This window comes from Podarcis cretensis (genome assembly GCF_951804945.1).
Source record: "Podarcis cretensis genome assembly, chromosome: 4".
NCBI lineage: Eukaryota > Metazoa > Chordata > Lepidosauria > Squamata > Lacertidae > Podarcis > Podarcis cretensis.
This window is the reverse complement of record NC_137173.1, coordinates 48,090,445-48,113,106: the sequence shown is the minus strand read 5'-3', so window position 1 is coordinate 48,113,106 and position 22,662 is coordinate 48,090,445. Positions and strand designations below refer to the sequence as shown.

Here is a 22,662-nt window from a genome sequence, read left to right as displayed (position 1 = left end):
GTAGTTGGTGCACCCCTTGGCACCAAAAGTGAGGGGTTTTTTTAAGCCTAATAGTACTGCAGGGGGTGGAGAGGGTTCTTTTTGCCATTGCTGAAAGGATTCCTATTTATATAGCATGAGGAGCAGTTTCAATTAACAAATAGCGAGGAAGGAAATCATTAAACAGTTTCTTCCCCTTGCTATGTTCCCATCCCTTCCAGTGCAACCTTCACCACATTCCCCCCGCCCATTTAAAACAATAATATACTGGCACATTGTTTGACGGGGGGGGGGGGGGAATACATGCAACCAGTTTGGCTCTCAAGCACTCTTTGCTGCTGTTTCTGAGCTTATTTGCTTACAATTGCTTGGATTCTATACGTTGCTGTGATCTGACTTCATCTGGGGCTTGTCTCTTGCTTGTTCAAGGCATACGAGTCTTGGACTGTATTCCTCAATATTGTTGTTCCTCAGCTGTCTCCCTTGAGGAATAAAAATAGCAGCTTATTACCTGGTTTACCCTTGCCCTCTACTGGCTGTGACATTCAGGAGCTGGAGATGTCAGCTGTCTATTCCCAGAGGCAGCAACAAGGTTGCCAGGCACTTTCAAAGGTGGGCGACTAGCTCAGATGAGTGACTTGTGACCTCTGAATCTGAATCTGTGGTGATTTCAAGCCTCCTGCTTTCTGACATCGTGAAAATATGATTTCCTTGTTAACCATGATAACTGTTTCAATAAGTTTTTGGTTTTTTCCAGAAGTATGACACAAAGAATAATTTCTTTTAGAACATCTTGGGAAGCTGGAGGCATATTTGTTGCTAATCGTCTGTCTCGAAACAAATGTGGCATAATAACAAATAATTAAAAGTTATCAAAGATAGTAATCCATTTGTACAAGAAATAAAGTTGTAATGTCTTCACTCCTGAAGCTTTGTAATATTTTTGATAGGTGTCAATGGCAGACATTAATGAACAGATGGCTGCCAACTCCTCCAGCCTCAAATAATATTCACTAGGATGCTTCTGACAATTGTTTTCCATTATCATGATTAAAAGTTTATGAAATAGACTGGCTGACTGGCCTCCCATTGAGCAGTGACAGTTACAGCAGTTGGACGTTGCATTGTTCTGTGACCACCCTTTGCAATTATTGTATATTTTTTATCATGTTATTTTCCTATTAGCAATTGCTACCTTAACATTTATTGCTCATGTTTTCTTACGGTCACAACTTTGGGAATAAGAGGTACATAACTGAATAAGAAGTAACTAAATTAAGAGAAGCAATAGCAAATATTTCACATATGGCATATATTCATTTAATTATTTGAAGTACTTTTATGCTGTTTTTCAGTAGAAAAGGCTGCAGAGCCTCTTACAGATGAATATCAAAAATTACAGTGTCCATCTTCGGGCTTATAATCTACAAGACATAACCCAAGAGGAAAAAGGGATGGGGACGGTGGAGGAAAATAGCATTCACACAGGTAGATTAGAATCCCTAAAGGCATATGCCATAATAAAAGTTGTTTGCTTTTAAAGTGCTACGAGACTCTGTATTTTCAACTGATTACACTGGACTCAGGTATATTCTGCACTTCTGCCTAATGTCTTTGTTAGATTTTAACTTGCAGAGAGTCAGGTACTGCAACATCTCTCTTCTGACAGGTAGCCTTTTGACCCAGAGGAAGATATTTTTGCAAATTCCTCCATTCTCTTGCAGACCCCCCTCCCCAAGTCATCTCCCATACTATTTTAAATGGTCCCCCAATCCTTCGGAGAAGACGGTGAAGGGTTGGAGCGGGCTCCAGAGGGAAGGCTGAAATGGCAACAATCACTCCTCTGGCCTTTATTCTCATGGAAGCTTCTGTTGGATCAAATCGCCTTCTGACAGTGGTGGAACACAACATGTAACATTCAATGGGGGTTTGCTGCGAGCTTTACTTTTATGAGAATGGGATTGACTTTTCTTTTGTCACATCTCTGAAATACCACTGGAGAATTCTTATGCGCATAAGGCTATGAACAAGAAAGGTTCAAACTTGTATTATTTGCAGTGGTTTTATTTTGCTTTTGATCTCCAAGGTGCATTTACACATCTCTCTCCCTTTCAAGGTAGCACACCCTACAGTGCACAGGAGCAGGGACTGGTTTTGGCAATGTGAAGCTGACTAAAGTTGATGCTGACGCTGCCCTTGTCTGAAATCACTGCGAGAGGAGAGCAGCTATTATTAAAGGAATTCAAAGGGCACTTGACATAATCGGGTCAGCCAGAGGTGCATAAACAAGAAGCCAAAGAGGACGCACCACACAGAAATGTGTCTTTTAGTTATGTACCTGGAAGACACACACTGTGAAGCTTTTATTCACACCTGCTTGCATGACGATTCTCTCTTCTTCTCTTCACCCCCAGTCCTGTTTTATGTTTTATCAGCCAAGCAATTTTATTTATGGCACTCTGACATGCGAAAGGACATTTTAAAAAATGACTACCCAGTTCTTAAGCAAATCTTTCTATTATGGTTATTTTCATAGCAGGAAGATTTTCTTATCCAGGCAGCTTAATGGGTAGGTACCCCCACAATTGTGTCCTGCCTGACAGGAAGAAAGAGGCATTTCAGTTTTGCCATGGATGAAGGAAGGAAGGAGATGGAGTTAGAAGAGATGCTGTAAATTGTTCTCAATTCCTTAGAAGGAATTGACTTCTGCTGAGATGATGTATTTACTCTGAGGTTTTCTTCACCTTATCGAAATGTTTACAGTACAATGTTTATACTTTATAGATGCTCATTTTGGGTTGTGCAAATACACTGTTTTTAATGTACCAGCTTCTTGGAGAGAAACTTAAAATGAGATTGTCCATGAATCAGGCATTGGGCAACTAATAATAATAATAATAATAATAATAATAATAGCATACAATAATTGATGCCAGGCTACTTTATATTTAAATTGCTTCACAAAGGGAGTGCTATTGAAGTGCAGCATTCCCTTGGAAAACTGAACTAGTGGTGTAGTTGCAGTGTTAAGTCAAATACCACCCAAACAACAAATGAGATATACAGGCAAGCATGCATCCTTGCTTAATAAGAGAATACTTAATTTCCAGTTCTTGTCAATGCATAGGGTCAGAGTTATTTATAATAAATTTCATTTTTGGACCTGTGCATTTTTCCTAGTTTAGAATCAATTGTTGTTTAAACTTTAAAGAGTGATTATGTGTTCACTTTTGAAGTGAAAGGGCACATAGTTGGCCGCAACACAGTAAGAACAGACTTTCTAGTATCAACTCCTTTAAGGGTTTTGACAGGATCAGGCCACTGGGAACAGTCTGTGGCTCAGGCACCAGACAGCACTTAAAACAATTATGGTCCAGGATAGGGTGGGTCAAGTCTACGATATCTAAAACTCCAAGTCAGGGGCACCACTATGTATGTATCACAGCTTTTAGGCAAGGTCAAGTGAAAGTTGAAAGCTTAGACATGAAATCATGGCAAGGTTGTAAACAATTCTGACAATGGCATAAGGAGAGGATTTTAGCAAATTTAAATCAGGTCCTAGTTCACATTCAGGATCATTTATTATTGTCTGTATTCTACAAAATGTGAATGCTGGCAATTACTCTATATCTTACATTTTAAAGTTCTGATTCATGGCTCATTCTGATGAGTTGCACTGACTGTGCATATTTGGAAAGATTAATTTGGGGTTTCTACTACAACAACCTTTCCATATCTTCATATGCATTTTCATCATCTTCCTTCTTTATGTACTGCTGTGGCCAGCTGGGCTCTACTTTTGTCTCCTGTGGGCAAAGGAGGAGGATGGGCAAGAGATAAGAATTTATGAACAGTCCTGCTGGGTGAGACCAAAGGTCTGTTCTGTCCTGGAAGTCCACCAGCAGGGCTTGAAGTGGATAGCCCTCTTCTCATTGTTTCCCATGCTGTCTCTGAAACTGGGGGTTGCATTTAGCAGTTATAAATGATAGCCATCAGAGATATGCATTTCATGAAGGAGGCCAATCCTTTAAAAAGTTTTCTAAGCTAGTGGCCACCATAACATTCTGTGGTTGCAAATTCACATATTAATTACAGTTTGTGCGAACCAGCATTTCCACAGTCTGTTCCTGAATCTACTGCCAGTCGATTACACTGGAAGACTCCAAAATCCAGTATTAAGAGAAAATTATAAAAGTTCCTCTGTATCTACTTTCTGCACACAGCTATCATCTCCTTTCTTTCCCCTTAAATTCAAGAGACCCTTTCACATTTCTCAAAGAGAAGGTGGTTCCCCATCTCCCTGATTATTACACCCCCTTTCTGGTTGGTGATTTTCTTTTTGCGATGGAGCTACTCAAGCTATACTCAAACATGGCTGCACATGTGACTATAGTTTAAGGACATTGTGGTACTTGCAAGTATACTTTACATCCCTTTCCTAATGATTCTTAGCATGGCATCTGCCATTTTCTAACATGGCGTTGACATTTTGACTCTATGACAAAACTAATCTGATAAGACAATCCTTGTATATGTCAGGGGTGGGAAATTGGTGGAGCAGGCTGGAACTGGTCCAAAAAGTAGCCCGTCAGCCCCTTACAACATTTCTTGGTTGCTATGGCAGCAGTGACAACATGGTTGCTTTAAAATTTCCTCCACTAAGTGTAGTGGTAGCAAAGGTAGTAGCAGTGGGGACATTATCCCTGATGGGGTTATCCTAAGTGTTATCCTTGGTGGGGGGAACCTCCCCCCAACTACATAGTATCTGGAAATAATCCTCACTAAGCTTCAGCCTCTGAAACAGTTTCTAGACATCTTCATGGGAGCATTTCTGGAGAGCTTGGGGATCATCAGAGGAGCATTGTCAACATTTGGTCAAGATCAGAAGAGATACACTTCCCACATCTCTCTTTACAACTCCAAGGAAGAAGAGCTTTAGGCAGGGCAAGAGCTGCACACAGGCCAAGTGCTTCATCTGCCTACTTCCCCTTCCCTGCCACAGCTCAAAGCAAAACAGAAAACTCAATAGCAACTCTAACAAACGTTTCAATTGCACTCCAAGCAGCAAGTTACTATTATCCTGGTCTATGAGAATCCTGGCCTATGTTAATTTTGTCACACTAAATAGCATCTCCACATTGAACTTGCAGCTGAGCAAGAGGTGTGTGAACTGTGTGTGTGTGTGTTTAGGGTGTGTGGTGGTGTTAAGTGTGTTGTGTGATTGCATGTGTCTTAAGGGCATGTGTTGTGTGCATGTATGCCCCCACTTACCTTTGGATCTGGTCCACACACTTTTGGAATGCACCCTCTGATAGATTTTGACCTAGGTAATATGGACCTTGACCTGAAGAATGTTACCCATGAACCTCATTAGCCATTTTTTTTTTGCTCATTTACTGAGTATATTGTTATGAGTTTGTGGTATGCAAAATACCCTAAATTCCAGGGTCCAATTAAAGTTAGAATTAATGAAGGTTTGGGCAATGAAATTGTGCCAAACACTGAAGCCCTGGATGCAGTTTATGTTAAAATACAAGCCAGGCCAGCCTGGTGATAGCTTGTTGATTGTGGGTTATTAGGGGAACAAAGCCTAGTCATGGCCTGGTAGATGAACCATTAAATGAGACATTAGCAGGCAAAGAATATGCGAAATTCTGTCAGACTCCTTTCCTTCCCCACAGAGGTGAAATAGATTGCTCGCCTCTTCTTCCCTTTGGCAAATGACTGTACTGTTGAAATGGCGACAAGATCGCATTGGCCTATTTATTCTGAATGTTTGTAAGTGACGCCAATAAAGGTTTGATGGAAGAAAAAAAAATATGCCAGCCATCCTGAGCTGAGAGTCAGATATCAGAGGCAAAAGCAGAGTTTTTAGTTTGGTATTGCAGCTGGTGATGATGTAAGCAGAAGGAAAAAGACTTGCAGTTTGCAAGCAGTTTGCAAGCTGGAAAAGGGGGGATCAGAGCAATGTGAATCCAAGGAGACAGTAATGGGAGAAACAGGACCCTCTTGGAAACAGGACCCTCTTGGAGCCCCTCCATCTTAGGGTCATGTTATATATATGTATAAATAAACCATATTTCATAAAGACACTACAGTCTCCACTGCGTCTCATTTTTAAAGGAAACACAGACCCTGGTAAATACGGCTGGTACCCCTGGAATCTTGCACCACTAAGAGATTGGGCTGGCGTGTAAATATATATATTTTTGAAGCTCTTCACAGTCTGCTTGGCTCCCCGCACCATCCTGAATAATTTTGTGACCAGTTGAAGAACAGAATGGGAGGGACAGCATCTGTGTGTGTAAAGTATAGACACTATCACTGTAAGAAGACAACCCTAGTTGTTATAGCAGACAAAAGTGAGTCCTTCTCTGCAATTAGGCTATCAGGCCAATTGTAATGCATTTACCTAAAATGTACTACCTTAATTATTGTTTACTTCATATGTCAAAGTGTGTATTCAGGCAAGTGACTTCTAGCCATTATTTTCATCTTTCTGCTGAAACCATGTCTGTTACGCCAGTGAGCTTCACAACAATATATATAGGTTAGCACGCGGTGATAAGAATACAAACATCACTGTACCACTCACCAACTTGACAGTAAATAAAAACCATGGTTATATCACTTCAGCTTGCATTCTTTCCATACCACAGGTCACCATGCCCCAAGGAGATGTGTCTTCCAAAATATTGGCCAGCTACACTCACAGGAAGATTCTGTTGAGTCTAGCCAAGAGAGACGAATAAATGATGGCTGGAATATACTAGGTCAATGAAGTGTCTGAAAGATTATTTGACATTACAAGACAAACAAAGCCAACTGTGGGCGCAGTCTGCTTGCTAAGCGTCAACGGGATCTTTTTGCACTAAGTTCAATGGGAGAAGGCTCTGTAATTAATCTTCATGAGTAATGCGTAGGTTTCCAAAACATTCTAATTTCCCACAATCATCCTTTATTTATGCCCAGATAAGTAAATGTTCTTAGGGAAGCTACACCGCTCTGTAGAAGAACTGTCCCAAGTCTATGAACACCATCTTTATTTAATTTAACTGGCTTTCCAAACTTTTCCCCAAGAATTACAAAAAGCTCTTAGTTTTGCCTAAAGAAATTCTTAGCAGCACAGTTCTGCCTCTATTCAGAGTAGGCAAAGAAAGCTCAAACTGCAAATAAATATTGTCCCTTATCTAGGGAGGGAAGACATTAGCAATAGCCCACATAGTGCTACCCAGATATTATGGACAGCTCCCATCATTCCTGACCATTGTTCATGTTGGTTAATGACACCAGAACTGGCCACCCCTGGTGTCTTCAGCCCTTCCATCACAATGGTTGTACAAGAATTACCGTATTTTTCGCTCTATAGGACGCACTTTCCCCCCTCCAAAAATGAAAGGGAAATGTGTGTGCGTCCTATGGAGCGAATGTAGGCTCCTTGGCTTCAGCGATAGCACCACGAAGCCTCTGAAGCACAGAGGGAGAGCTCCCCCCGCGCTCTGGAGGTTTGCGTTGCTTTTGCTGAAGCCGCCTGAAGCCCCCGGAGCGCCGGGAACGCCGGGACTGGTGCGTCCTATAGAGCGAAAAATATGGTAGTTATGTTGGGAGATGGTGAGGAACTGGTATAGGGTCACTCAGTGAATTTCATGGCTATGTGAAGATTTCAAAGCAGCTCTCCACTGTCAAACCTCTAACCATTACACTATGCTAGTTCTTATCCTACATGAGGCAATTTACCAGAGTATGCTTGAATTTTTCAAGCTAACAACTGGCTAATTAACATGCAGATGAAAGACAAGGAAGAAATGAAAACTCTGAAATCTGCTTTGAATAGAGTTATTTGGTTAGTGCAGAATGCTGCAGCATGGTTACGGACAGGAGTGAGGTCTCTGACTCCCAATCTGCAACATGGGACCTACATTCACATTTTCACTTTTGATTTATAGTTAATAGCACTAGAAAAGCATATTGTGGTTAGCCAACAATATGAACAGTATTAAAAATGTCTCACGCCTTTCTCCTGCCACATTGCAGCACTTGTGAAAATGGATAACATAAGCATCTCATCAGAAGAGTGTTTCCTAGTCCTGACATGCATGTAGTGCTCCTGTGGTCTGGTCAGCCTAAGCTGGAATCCAACATGGCAGCAATAGCTTTGCTGCAACCAACCTGGTATGGCCTCATGACCATACCTGCTCTAGACCCACTGCTCTAGATGAATCCTTCATTTATGTACCATGCAGGTATATTTCTATCACACTGTTGTAGAAACTACCCTGATCTTCAATTTTTGTATGTTGCTGGTGGCAAAGAGGTAGCTCATGAATAAATAACCTCAACCATTATTATTGTTTTAAAAAAATTATGTCTCTCTGTGTTCTGGGTGGTATATGTTCATGCACAGATAGCATCTCTTGCATAAAATTATTAGTTTTTTAATACAAATAAAAAATACAAATCAAGCACCAAACTGATCCACCCATTCCTAATATTACCTCTCCCACACTTAACAAATAACATTGCCAGTGACCCACAACTAGCATCTACAAGATGTAATTCAGGTTCATATATTACCACCACCACCCTGCTCACCTCCAAACAAGGAAACAGAAGACAGAAAGACAAAATAAAATAAAAGGGGACGTTGTGGCAGTAGAGATTTCTTAAAATTATTGTTGCTTATCAAAAAATGCTCCCAGCTGCCTACATTTATTTATAATTGACTCGGTTCCTCTTCTCGCTACAGGCATTCTTATGCACGCTTGAGATCCAAAAGATTTGCAATGCTGAAATGACAGGAGAAAACACCGCAGCTGATGAAAAAATGCTATGCAAGGTTCTCATTTATGTTTTCTTTAGATTGCCTTCATATAAAGAGTCTCTAAAGGGACCATGAATAAAATATGGAGAGTAATTAACAGCCACTTTGCATTGACAGGGGCATCCTTTAAATTAAAACCAAGTTTCTGCAGTGCTGGCCCCTCCAAAAAAGACTCGTTGGAAATCTGTTAGTCATCCTTTTCAAATTAAAGACTTGGAACGGTTACTGGAAATGAGCTGGGATTAAATCCTATAGACCTTGACACAGTGTTTCAGGCATCCCTAGCACTGCTTCTTGACAGTGACTTTGGCGATGGTAGGGGCCATAGCTCTGGGGCAGGGCAGATCTTTTGCATGCAGAAAGGCCCAAGTTCAAACACTGACACCTGTGTTAAAGGGGTGGTGGTGGCAGCACCAGGCATAAAGAGGACCTTTGGAGAGTCATGGCAGTCATAGCCTGACCTTGGCTGCAACACCGACAAAGTGCTGGCCTACTGCAGTCTAATCACAATTTTTATTTGACGCATAGTGGAACTGCGATTTCATCTTTATGCTTTGGGTGCAGGTTTAGGTAGGCAGCTAATGTGCTGCTGTAGGAACAAGGGATACACCCTTATTGTCAAGGCAACCAAAACCAATACTATTTTGCATTAGAATGTGCATTTCACTGCACATGGTCTAGAGGTTGCATTCATTAAAAAAATGAATGAAAAATGAAAAGAAGCCCCATTTGTTTCAGTTGCTTTTATAGTGGAAACAAATGGGAATTAAAGTGAATAAAATGAAAATGACAGTTTGCTTAATTTCAAGTCATTTGTTTCTAGTTGCATGGCTTTACCTTGGCTAGAGCTTTGTGTTCAGCTCACAAGGAGTTCTTAGGGATGGAGGAAGAGAAAGTGCAATGAAATTGTCAGATATCATTTGGGGCTTATAAAATGGAGGTATGTTGTCCCATCTGTCTGAAATGTGGAGGTCTGATGTGGGAATGGCTGCAAATTTCATGACATTTGGATAGAAAACACCAAAGTTCTAGGCAACATAAGACTGGCTGGGTCTCCTGTTGAAATAAATGGGAGAGAAAATGAATGAAAAACAAAAACAAATGAACTAATAACCCAGGAAAAACAAAAGCAACATGAATGCAGTTCAGGCAAATGGAAAATGAAATAACTTTTTTTAAAAAATGAAATCAAGTAGAAATAAAATAATAAAATAATATGAAATAATTCTATTTCCTTGTCCACCCTTACAAAAGACTGCTGAGCCAGTTGCCTCCTAATAGGAACTTGACCCCAACTCCCGCTAAGAAAGACAGCAGATAGGACCAAGCTAGGTATTCACGTAGTTCTTTGGAACCTATATTTGAGACTTTTTCTAGTCATGATGTTTTTAGGAAGACTGAAGTTTGTCCTGATGCAAGAAGATGAGTGACTGTCCCTCATCTTTAAGTCACCAAGTAAAAGCCATGGCAGCTCTTGACAGCGCTCATTCCCACTAGCTTAGCACAAATAGCCATGGAAGAACCAAGGAAATGCATGTCAAGAAAGAAAATAGAAGGAAAGCAGTATTTCAAAGCTTTAAATTCTGACAGATACGTATGTTCTTTTGGCAAAGGGACTACAGTGTATGTGTTTTCAAAAGAGCTGAATATGCAGCTCAGCTTTTTCTAAATATATAAATGCAGAAAGGGGCAGTAGAATCCATGAGGTTCAGTGTCATCTTCCCTTGATGAAATGCCTTTAGGAACCCAGCCAAGATCCATGATGCATGACATATTACCCTAGCAGTACGTCAACAAGGCCTTCAAAATGCAAAGTACATCTGGGAAGTTATAGTTGTTTGAAAGAAGCTGGTAAGCTAAAAGGGGTTATGGACAATATCTTTTGTGTCATAAAGGCAAAGCAGAGCTTCTTTGTTTGACTTTCCAAATCTTATATGGGAGCAGAATAGTATGTTTGTCATATGTTTATATAAACATAGGAGCTTTATGTAAACTCTAAGACAGAAATGGCATTGTATTCCACCCAGTTTTACCTACTGTGAAATGCATTACAGACTGTACTTTAGCATCAATTGGCAAACTCTCAGTCAAGAGACATGGTTAGGTTCACGTAATTTATAAGGGCCTTATGGAGTTGAGCGCTTTGCATAGTGCCTTCTTGCAAACCATCAATAATTCTATATCTCAGATTTTAGGAAAATAAGTCCAAGATATGTTATGCTAAGTCTGTGTAAATAGAGGGATTGCTGACCACAAAGTGCTGCTGTGCCACTTTCGAATTCTGGAATTTGATTTTAGTGTTGGGGCTTCTAGGGAACAAAAACCCCATTTGGAAAGTTCTATGAAGCAAGTCTATGAACCTAACTGACTAGAAAGGGCTGCATCTCAGCAATAGTAAGTGCACTCATCCCTCATACAAAACAACAATTTCCATTGGCTCAGTATTGTGTACATACCACCTTAGTTGTCCCATTTGTATTTAGCTGCCAACCATGAAAAGGAACTGAGTAAGCAGAGTGGCTTCTGATTCAGATGAGAAGGGTGTTCATTAAAGGCTGTCATCAATGCATCGATGGTATCAAACATTGAATCCATGCCCAATTTTGAGCATTTTGACAATTTGCATCATGTACACATTGAAATGACTGGCATTATGTATACAGGGAATGACCACTTTGCATGCAACCAATGTACACACAACCGCTTTTGCGTGTGCTGCTTTTTGGCCCTGAATGGGGTGGGGCTGGAATGGGCTTATGCATGACCACTGACACGTGCAATAACCCAGAATGCAACCTCTGCACAAATGGGGAGCTGCCTGTGCATGGGAATAATGTGCATCATGTACACACTGCAATGAGGTGGGGCTAGAACAAGATTTTCCCTATGATGGGTTTGTCCCCCCCCCCCCTTTTTGGACAAAGGTTCTGTGCCTTTTGTCATTGTATGACATGGGTAGGCAAACTAAGGCCTGGAGGCCGGATCTGGCCCAATTGCCTTCTAAATCTGGCCTGCGGACGGTCCGGGAATCAGCGTGTTTTTACATGGGTAGAATGTGTCCTTTTATTTAAAATGCATCTCTGGCTTATTTGTGGGGCCTGCCTGGTGTTTTTACATGAGTAGAATGTGTGCTTTTATTTAAAATGCATCTCTGGGTTATTTGTGGGGCATAGGAATTCGTTCATCCCCACCCCCAAAAAATATAGTCCAGCTCCCCACAAGGTCTGAGGGACAGTGGACCGGCCTCCTGCTGAAAAAGTTTGCTGACCCATGTTGTACGACCTGGAGAAATCCATTTCCTTTAGCTTTTTCAGGCATGAAGATGCAGTAATGGCTTGTCCTTGCCAGGCATATATACAACAGAGATAGGTCCCGAAGCACCAGCTAATCCCATAGTAACAAACACCTCATTGTCACTAGCAACAAAAGCTTTTGCAAGAACTAATAATAGAGCAGGATATAGTTTTGCCCAGCCATCTTTAGGTGCAGATCATCCACCATGGCCGTGATTGGGTTGACACAGGTTTAGGCTCCCTGCTGCTCTTCACAGGCTATAGCGGAGTAAATCTGACTGAAGCTAGAAGGGTCAGTTCTAGCTGAACTGTGACAAGGCAGGGACAGAGCCAAGCCAAGAGAGGCAGAAGCAGGGGTGGGCTCAGATAACTGAGTCTGCTTGCCTTTTCACCCTGACTCCATCTCTTGCCTGTGTAGGATTCTGATAGGAACATGTGGAGCTTTTATTTATTATTTATTTGATTAATGTTGAGAATGTTTACTCAGGGCACCATACAAAGGATAATTTAAAATAATTATAAAACCAAGGAAGCCACACAAGGAAGCAAAGCAGCTAGAATTTCATCGTAAGGTCAGGCTAAAGTGAGTCAATCTAAATGACAGATGGAAAACTAGATCCAGCCAGCAGGATGGATGTTGAACTAACCCACCCCCATGGGCCCCTTTGACAACTGGACAGGCCCTCCCAACTGCCATTCTGCCAATCACCTGATGACACCATGACACCAGGAGATATAGTACTTGTATTTCAAAGGAAAGAATAAGGAGCACACACTAAATGTGCCGTCAAGTGATCATTTTTTCCCCTTTTGCAGGCACCACTTAAACTGAAGCTGCCTCTGCAAAAGTTTGAATTCAAGGCAGGGAATATAAGGGAAGAATCAGGAGTGCACTCCAAATGCCCTCCCAATTCTTCTTTTCAGCCAAAAGTTGATGCCAAATCAAAAGGTGTCCATTATTGCTGCAAAGGTTTGCATTCAAAGTTTACTCTCCACTCTTCATCCTTTAGCCACAGCTTGAACTTGTCTATGCCTGATGTGATATATAATGTCAGGCCCAGGAAAAATAGGCATGGTTTGTCCAAATCAGTGGTTCTCCCCACTGATCAAAGTAACCTTCAGCTGGTGCTAGATAGGACATGAGCTCCAGACCAGGGCACCATGACTGACAAGGCACGCTCTGCAAATACTGCCCACATCATCTCTGACAGGAAGGAGACTCAGAGAAAGGCCTATTACATCACATAAAGGCACCTATATACAGTTTTCATTCACTTCTCTAAGACACAAAAAGGGTCAGTCCTAAGACGTTTTTAGGCTGATTACCAATTTAACCAAAGCACTACAAAAGTTAGTATTGCAAGCTGCAGCTACCAAACTCTGTGCAAATCCATTAAATACTAATTTGAGAACAGTATTTATGATGAAAACAAGACTCTCCCCACCCCTCTAGAATTTCATAGTTATTTGATGCAATGTCGCTACAGTAGCTGGAGGTTGCTGACTGCTAGGACAGAATGGTTAAGTCCTCCTGATTACAGGTTTTTTATGGTATTACCAAGCACTCAGTCTTGTATTTGAGAGCCAAATTCATCTTGGATGTAACCTAGTTTGAAATGAATGAAAGCTCCTGGCCCATTAAGTTTAGCCTGTGATAAAGTCAAGGGCAAAAGAATATTCTTATGCAAAGTAGCATCAATGCAGATATGCCACTAATCGCTGTGGATTAGGAGGAGGATATCCATGTCCTCATAACACCTTCATGCTGATCTTTCTCTCTTTCTCATTTTTCTAAACACAAGTATAAGGATTTATTCCTTCCCCAGAGAAGACACAGTGCTATCTGTTAATGAAGCAACAGAGCATCATTAAAGGTGCAAATCTCTTATTATTTTGGAGATGGTGATTTGATAAAAGTGTTGTTATGCACAATGTCATATTAAAGGTGTTCATTTTGCTTCTCCAGACCCTATCAAAACCTATTAGCAAATTAGCTTCCAGTGTTGGGTACAGCAAGATCAACCTAGCCATGCCAAAAGCTGATAATTCAAACTGAATTTAGGCACACACCTGATAGTTTGATCATGAAATCAGTTCTACAACCCACTGTAGCCCCCTTCATAGGTTAATTGCATGGCGGCAGCTCCACGTGATTAAGAGGAAGCAGGGCTGTGCCTTTGGGGTCATTCCTGATGTCACAAATCTTCCTGGCCCTGACCCAAACATCCACACACTGAGAAAAGACAGGGTAGAAACATGTTCTGGAATGCTGCATGATCAGGGCTGCAGAATAAACAAAGGCAGCTTCCATGGTGCCACTTTGAGACTGATTCAGTAGGAAGATTCAGTAGGAAGAATATAAGGCAGAGGCCAAATTCATATGGGAGATTCTGGGTGGCTTCAAAAAGGCTGCCACTGGAGCTGGACTCATATGAACATACAATTTCATTGGGCAAAGTGCAGCTGAAATAAACATGCATAGGAGCAAGCTGTTCAGTTCTCTGATTTGTAAAAATCGAAGTGCCAAGCACAGAGGAGGCACAGAACAAAAAAGCCCTTTGGATTCAAAGTACTAAATAGGCTAATAATAAAGACAGCACCTTGGTATATTTTCAATCCTTACGCCTCATGGTATGTGTAACTGTGATGGGACACAAAGCAACCACGCTGTCAATACTTCAGTAGCCTGTTAAAGGCAAATGTGGCAAATCATTCCTGCTAAGCTGCCTGACAGCTGCAATCCCATTATGAGACTATTGCTACATATCATGTGCGCAGGTTTGCTTGGACGTAGATGCCTTGATGTTTATTGAGATACCATAAGCATTGTGCTGAAAGGTATACAAATGTCTCCTTCAGTCTTTATTCCTGGGAAATACAACCCCTTTGCGCAATGGCCACTTTGTTAAAACAATAATGGGGTCTGCTGCCAGGCTAGTAGCACTCTCTGAACTCATTGCTTTAGTATAACATACAGAGTTGACATATAAGATGGAGGAAATGCAAAATACAACTTTGCCATGTTGACTGCTGGTTTACTGGTGCATTGGCCAATTAACAGCTCTTTCACCTTACTTACATGAATATTTACAACCAGAAAAGCAACAGACAGATCACATCACATGCTCTGCAATTCCATAGCAAACCAAAATCCGTTTGATATCAACTTACCTGCTAAGAAGAGATATATTATTCTGAAACTCAAGTGAAATGTCACAGTTCAATGATTAGCTGATAATATACCGTATTTTTTGCTCTATAAGACTCACTTTTTCCCTCCTAAAAAGTAAGGGGAAATGTGTGTGCATCTTATGGAGCAAATGCAGGCTGCGCAGCTATCCCAGAAGCCAGAACAGCAAGAGCGATCCCTCTTGCTGTTCTGGCTTCTGAGATTCAGATATTTTTTTTTTCTTGTTTTCCTCCTCCAAAAACTAGGTGCGTCTTGTGGTCTGGTGCATCTCATAGAGCGAAAAATACGGTATATTGAATTCAGTTAACATATATTGAATTTGGTTGCTGGGTGTATGCTTAAGCATATTTAAACAGAGCTTATGTGAAATATCTCTGTCTTTATGCAATTATAAATTGAGATGCAGAAGTAGATTATGATTTTATTGCTTAAAATGCATTTCCTCACTTAATCATAATGTTCTGAGTTAAGGTACATTGCAACTGGGAATGCAACTATTGGGTAAAAACTAGGTTATGTTTCTCTTCCATATGTGAGAATATGCATAAAAGATAATCATTTAGCTAAATGGATGTAAATTAAGAGCAGTGTAGATTACTGTTACTGTAAAAATAGGTTAAGATATTTCTACCACACTCTTGCTTATTCTGTTTCTAAGTAAGCATACAGTTTTCAGCCATATCTTGTGTTATGTTTGCTTCATGTTGTGGCTTTTCAGGTTACGAATGTGGCAAACCCGGAAATGTTTACTTCTGGGTTCGCCCCGCGCACATGCTCATAAACGATCTGCACGCTTTGCGCATGTGCAGAAGCACTCTATCGTGCTTCACGCACGTGCAGTAGTGGCACTCTACTTACAGACTTTTCGGGGTGCAAACGGCACCCCGAAATGGATCGCATTTGTAAGTAGAAGTGCCACTGTAGTTATTAAATTAAAGGCTGACTACATGTTACAGACCAACATGCTGAGCCAAGTCCAGACTACAATGTTTTAAATACACAAGCCACTTTCCTTTCCCTTTTTTTCTTCCTTGGCCCTGCTTTCCATCTTTCCTGTTCTACCAAAGCACATTATTTCATTTCATCCTTGGGTTTTACCTGTTGGCTATCTTTTGTGGATATTTACAATAGCATCAGGAAAGTTGTAGCCATTTGATGAGATAACTTGGTCCTGTGTAGATTTCACTAACAGATGCATTCATGGGAACATTCAAGGTTCCTTAAAGTAAAACTGATATTTATGTCGAGAGGCAGCAACATTTTGAAATTGCTCTTGCATACGCTCACACTTTCTCAGCTGGGAAAGGATTTTCAGGCTCCTAACATGCCAGAGACAGGTGGATATCCAATATAGCCGCATGCTGCAGCATCTGCTAATGGTTACAGATTACATTTAAAACAGCTATGCATCTGATAAGTACACTAAGTGTTGACAGGTATTCAGCTAAAGCAGACTGTACAATAATATGAAAAAGCAACACATTACACCCATGTTTTAATCTAAGATGCCACTTTAGAAAGGTTAAACATTATTAACAGATACAGACCTCATTTCACAGAATGCATTTTAAGGACAAGAGATCTAATGGCCTGGTACACTGATCCACATCCATTCACTTGCAAAACAGTCACAATTAGAATGGCTCTGTTATATAAACATATGAAAGTTTCCAAGCAGGTCTAGAAACATATGTAATTTGTTTCCCAATGTTTCAGTTATTTCCTTTCACATAGAACACCAGCAGAATAACTACTGTTTGTGGCAAGGCATGGGGTTCCAACTTTGCATAACCTTTGCAATCATACGTTCCCCAGATTCATCTGCCAGTCATCAGTAAGAGTGGAACAAAATTCTACTACCACTGGAGTTTGGGCTGGTACTTTATATTCCAGCGAGCATAAATGAATTTCCAGAATATAGTTAAAATTGCCTGTTTGGCAGCAAGCTCTGGACCTAGCCTAGAAATAAACAGAGGCCCCCTGTGAAGGAAAAGAGCATTTTGCTTGCAAATTCCTGCCTTGAAGGACCTGGTGGCATGCCAGGTGAGGACTAGTGCAGTGCAGGCAATGCTTTCTTCTGGGGGTACTCAATGGTACAGAGTACCAGCACTTACCCCCCAAATGTTCAAAGCGTGGCACTTACTGCAGCAACTTCATGGTATCAGCAGACACACACACACACACACACACACAGAGAGAGAGAGAGAGAGAGAGAGAGAGAGAGAAGCACTGAGTGAGTTACATATGACTAGACACTCTAACCCAACCCTCATGTGTTCCAAGGCCATCAGTGAAACAGTTGGTGCAGTTTTTATCAACGCATCTTAACAGTATCTAAGGGCTTCACTGTGGAAGAGGTTGTGGAAATAATCTGCATTACATTCCTGAAATGAACACTCCGATGATCTGTTGTGGTAGTGATGTCTTTTACAGCCCCTCTTCCCCCTACCCAAAAAAAAAACAAAAATAAAAGCATACTGGAGAGCTTCAAGTACAGTATATGCAAAGGGTCTCAGTTCTGCTGAGTTCTGCCAATTTGTGTACACCCACAGTGAACTGTAGAAGCAATCCTGTCTTCTGCAATTCACACAGGTTTGGGTAGAATGGAACATTCCATTCTCTGTCAAAATGTCACAGAGTGGAACAGACTATTCTGTTCTCCCCTCATTCTCTAGGGGCAGGTCACATTTGCAGGGTAGAATCTGCAGATGGGAAAGTAATGTGTTTAATTCTACCCTAAGGTTACCATGTTGTTTTCCCAAATAATCTCTGGGGAGACTTTTTTTTTTTTTGAAAAGGGAAAAAAAGCTTATTTTAAAAGTTTGGTTTTTTAGTTTTTTAGTTTTTTAAAGAAGTAATATCTTCTCTTCTGTAGTCTCCTCTGTCATGCAGCCTTCCTCTGAGCCCCGGCTTGCTCTCTTGGAGCGCTAGCCGCCGCGGAGTAGGCTCGGCACAGGCCTGGGCTTGGCCACGTGTCCTTACCCTCCCGGTGCTCTCCTACCTCTCCTCCGGCAGTGATGTGGCAAGGTCAGGGCTCCCCTCTTTTTTCTCCTTCCTCTTTCTCTCTCTTCCTTCTCCTCCTCTTCTCCTTCTCGCTGCATCAGCTCCAGGGTTTTCCTGGCCCCAGAGCACCGCTGGGCAGTTGGTCGGGCACTCTCGCTCTCTGCTCAATTTGGGTCACTGGGGGGGGGAGGTCAACAGTCCCCCCCCCCAGTTGATGCGCCGGCCATCCCCAGTTCTCCCTTGGCAGTGGCAGTGGCAGTCTCAGCAGCCCGGAGCCAGCCTGGTAGCACAGTTGGCTCTAGCTGGCTTCAGGAGCTGCTCACTGCCATGGTGCCCACCATTTTACCTTGCCAGAAGTCCCCATATGATGTGTCTTGTGCCATTGAACCAACCACACATTCATTCCCTACTAATAAATCTACAACACTTAAAATATAAATTTGGGGACATTAAATGAAATCAGGGGCATTCTGGGGATGGATTTTGTTCGGGGACAGATTTGTAAATCCAGGGACTGTCCCCAGGAACTGGGGACATCTAGTAACAATATTCTACCCTACTCCTCTGGTTTTCTCCCAAATGCCACCCCCCCAGGAAACCAGACACTACAGATCCCCACTGTAGAATGTCTCATGACTGCAACATGCTTCATCAAAGATCAATGCAGTAATTGTGTTATGACATTAAGCTGCTAGACTACATTTTCAGTGAGGAATAGTGGTTAGTGTCAAACTAGGGCCAGGAGACCAGGTCATGAAGCTCACTGGGTGACCTTGGGCCACTCACAGCTTCTCAGCCTAACCCACCTCACAGTATTGTTGTGGGGGTTAAATGAAGATGAGGGACAACCATGTATGCCACCTTGTGCTCATTGGGGAGAAAAAAGTGGGATATAAATGAATAAATAAAGTGTATATTGGTAGTTGTACCATTTCCACCCCACTTTCAGAATCCTATATCAGAACACAGTGAGGCAGCCCTTTCCTGATGTGAAGGCTACAAATGCCTTGCATCAAATTTCCACCAGACATCTTAGTTTACTGGTACATGATGAAAAATGATAATGCTATATTTATAATCTCTGTGGTTTCTGCAAAATACAATTTCATTCCTGAGGACACATTTTTCACAGAAGGATTCTGCCATTATCAGCTTCTCATATATTGCAGGAACTTACTTTCCAGTTCAATTCTCCTTCATGCTTTCGAATGGGGGGGGGGAGGGTTAAGGCTTTAATATAGAGATACATGAGATGAGGCTTCCCAGGGCAGCCCACAGAGCAGGTTAGAGAACAATTTTTCTGTTGAGGACTGTGTTCGTTCAAGGGTCATTTGTTGGGGTCCACATGTTGGCAATGTGAAGGACCACTGGTGGGTGCAGCCAACCCCGTTTCTCTTGTTCTCTTTCTGTCAGTCCATTCTCTCTCTTTCTCCTTCCTTCTCTTCTATCTCCATCGCTGATCACCAGACTGCTAGGGTAGGGACAGATCACTCTGACCTGCTCACCTGCAGAGAGCAGTGGTGGCACCAGGGGGGGAAATCTGGGTGGGCACTGAAGGATCAAAGCATATTTCGGGGGGGGGGGGAGTTAGCTCTCTGAAATAAAGCCAACACTGTATGTAAGTGTCAGGATCCCAGCAATGGAGGTGTAAGTGGGGTGGGAATCTCCTTGTTTGGATTGGTGTTTGCCCCTTACCAACCTCTGGCAGAGAGCTTTTGAAATTAGATTGAAGACCACACAAAATTACCCAGAAGACCACATGCAGACTTAGAGTGCAGAATGTAGATGCCATCATGCTTAGGATAATATTTTATTCTCTGTTTTAAATGCACATTTTATATTTGACTTCTTTTAGTAATGTTTTATTTTGAAATGTTTAAGATAATTTTTTTTGTTAACTTTGCTATGTTAAATGTGCATTCTGTAGCTGACCTCTTTGCAATGTTTTATTATGAAATCTTTAAGATAATATTTTAGTTTCCAGTTAAATATATTGCTTTGAATGAATAAAACAGTAATGTTTATTATAGAGTCATAGAATCATAGAATGGTAGACCTGGAAAGGAACCAAGGGTCATCTAGTCCAGCCCCCTGCAACGCAGGAATCTCAACTAAAGCATCCATGACAGATGGCCATCCAACCTCTGCTTAGAGTTCATAACTTCCTGAAGGAGTCCGTTCCACTATCGAACAGCACTTACTGTCAGAAAGTTCTTCCTTTCTTGTAACTTGAATCAATTGGTTCAAGTCCTACCTGCCAGAGCAGGAGAAAGCCAGCTTGCTCCATCCTCCATGGAACACCCCTTTAGGTATTTGAAGATGACCATCATATCTCCTCTCAGTCTCCTCTTCTCCAGGCTTTATCCTGTTTTATTGTATGTTTTAATGTAAGCTGTAAGCCACTTGGATTTTTTTTGCTTTAAAATATAAACAAATATAGAAATGAAATGAATGATAATTATAATCAGATGACAAAACAAACCTTCTGGGAAAAAGGGGTGTTACCTTGTAAGAGGGTCACTCTGAAATTAAGTTTACTTTTGGCCCAAGCTGATCAGTGGTGTAAGCAACCTAATCTGGAAGGAAGAAAAATGTTTCTCAATAATGCCAGTAGGATAACTGAGAAGATCCCAAGGATGTTTAAGGTCCCTGAAAAGGTTACAAGTTCAGTGCTTCATTGTTCCAATGGGGGAGACTACTAGACTCATCACCACAATGGGGAAGACAAAAGCCATTTCACTGCAGCAAGCCCAACAGGCGGCGCTCTACAGAAATATGGGGCGATTTCCCTAGAAGCAAAAATGGTAGAACCTCTTGCATTGAATGGGGCTGCACTGTTGTGGCACAGTCACTATATTTGGCCCTGAAGAATCATGATTTCCTATTTGTTGAGAGCCAGAGGATGCTTATGCATGTGATAAATCTCACTATATTCAATGGGCCTTATTCGCTAGTAAGCAAGCCTAGGATTGCAGACTTAAACCTTCATATTATCTTTGCTGTGACCCTATTTTAGTTTAACAGAAAAGGTTTTCCTAATTTGACTATTAATCTTGGTGCCAGACTGATGCATTCTTTCTCTCAAGTCCTTTAATTTAGCCACAACAAAATGCATATGTAGGATATTCACTTATGTGTCAGAAGTAATATATATTAATCGCTGCGGTTGTCTGCTTTAGGGCACAGAATTTGTAAAACTCTTACTGGCTGCTCATCCTGGTTGTCTAATATCTTTGAGAAGAGTGACCCTGGATCCCTTTAAAGTCACAGAGAATTGTGGTTAAAGGTCACGGGAGATTTAGGATGTCACTATGTGTATGCTGGTTAACCATGCTCCAGCTCTGTATAAACAGCTTATTGTTTAAGCTCCCTGTCCCTAGCCTTATTTCTAGCACAGCAGAGTCATATAAGGGCATACAATTGTTGCACCAATTACTCATTGTCCTTAGATAATTCTGGTGGCGCTTCCTCATGCCATCTTGTGTGCAGTTGCTAAACTACACCTTGGGCTATTTGCTTTCACATCCAGTCCCAAGGGGACTGATTCATGTGGATGCAGATTCACAGGGGGCGGGGATGATAATTTTTTTAACCAAGTATAAGCCCATGTGGATGAGCAGCAAAGAGATGGTATGTCCTTTCTCTCTCAATTTGCTTGATTGGTTTGTAGCTTATTTCAAGCCAACTGCAATAACGCATCTTGTATTGGACAAGACTGGCTAATTAGCTTCTGGATGTGATAACTGGATAATTCCTTGGGCATTTCCTTCCCCTTAGAAAATTCAGTTTAGAATGATGGGTTCCTCTGAGTTGTCTGGTAAAGAAAGCCCGTCATTCTTTGGCTTTGATGGAACTCTTATCAGCAGGTGACAAAGGCACTACTCATCAAAGCTCCTTGTCAAATCTGTTCTTCAAAATCACTTGTCAGTCTTTCCAGCCTTTTCCAAGCTATCCAAGGGTTGGCTGACTTCCTATTCATACTGAAGGTCCTCTGACCTATCTTGAAGTTTGTCTACTTCTTGGCAATCTTCTCTGCAAATATCAGCTCTCTCTCTTTCTCTCTTGCCCGTCTCTCTGTCCCTTGATTCAAGGCTTGTTGATAAAAATATTGTTGAAGCAAAATATCTCTTGCCATATGATTTTAACCGTCTTGTAGTCCTTGAACTCTTCTTACACTTTATACAGCAGCAGAAATGTACAAAACTTTATTTATTGATATGTTGCCTTTGGGGGCATAGCCCACCCAAGATGGTTCATGGTATCTTAAAAACACAATAAATCCTCTGAACTAAAATAACCAGAACTAACAATGGCAGCAACATTAACAATTATTTAAAAGGCCAGTTACATAAGCTGCATAAAATTCTAGGATGTGT

General features: G+C 41.4%; 1 long non-coding RNA gene across 1 annotated transcript; it reads right to left on the bottom strand.

The window, feature by feature from the left end:
• Window positions 1-8,574: 8,574 nt before the first annotated feature.
• LOC307213880 lies at window positions 8,575-19,853 on the bottom strand. Its single transcript, XR_013837772.1, has 4 exons — window positions 19,464-19,853; window positions 17,398-17,434; window positions 9,638-9,856; window positions 8,575-8,765 (listed from the first exon to the last, which is right to left on the bottom strand). It is a non-coding gene; the product is annotated as an uncharacterized lncRNA (long non-coding RNA).
• Between the last annotated feature and the right edge of the window lie 2,809 nt (window positions 19,854-22,662).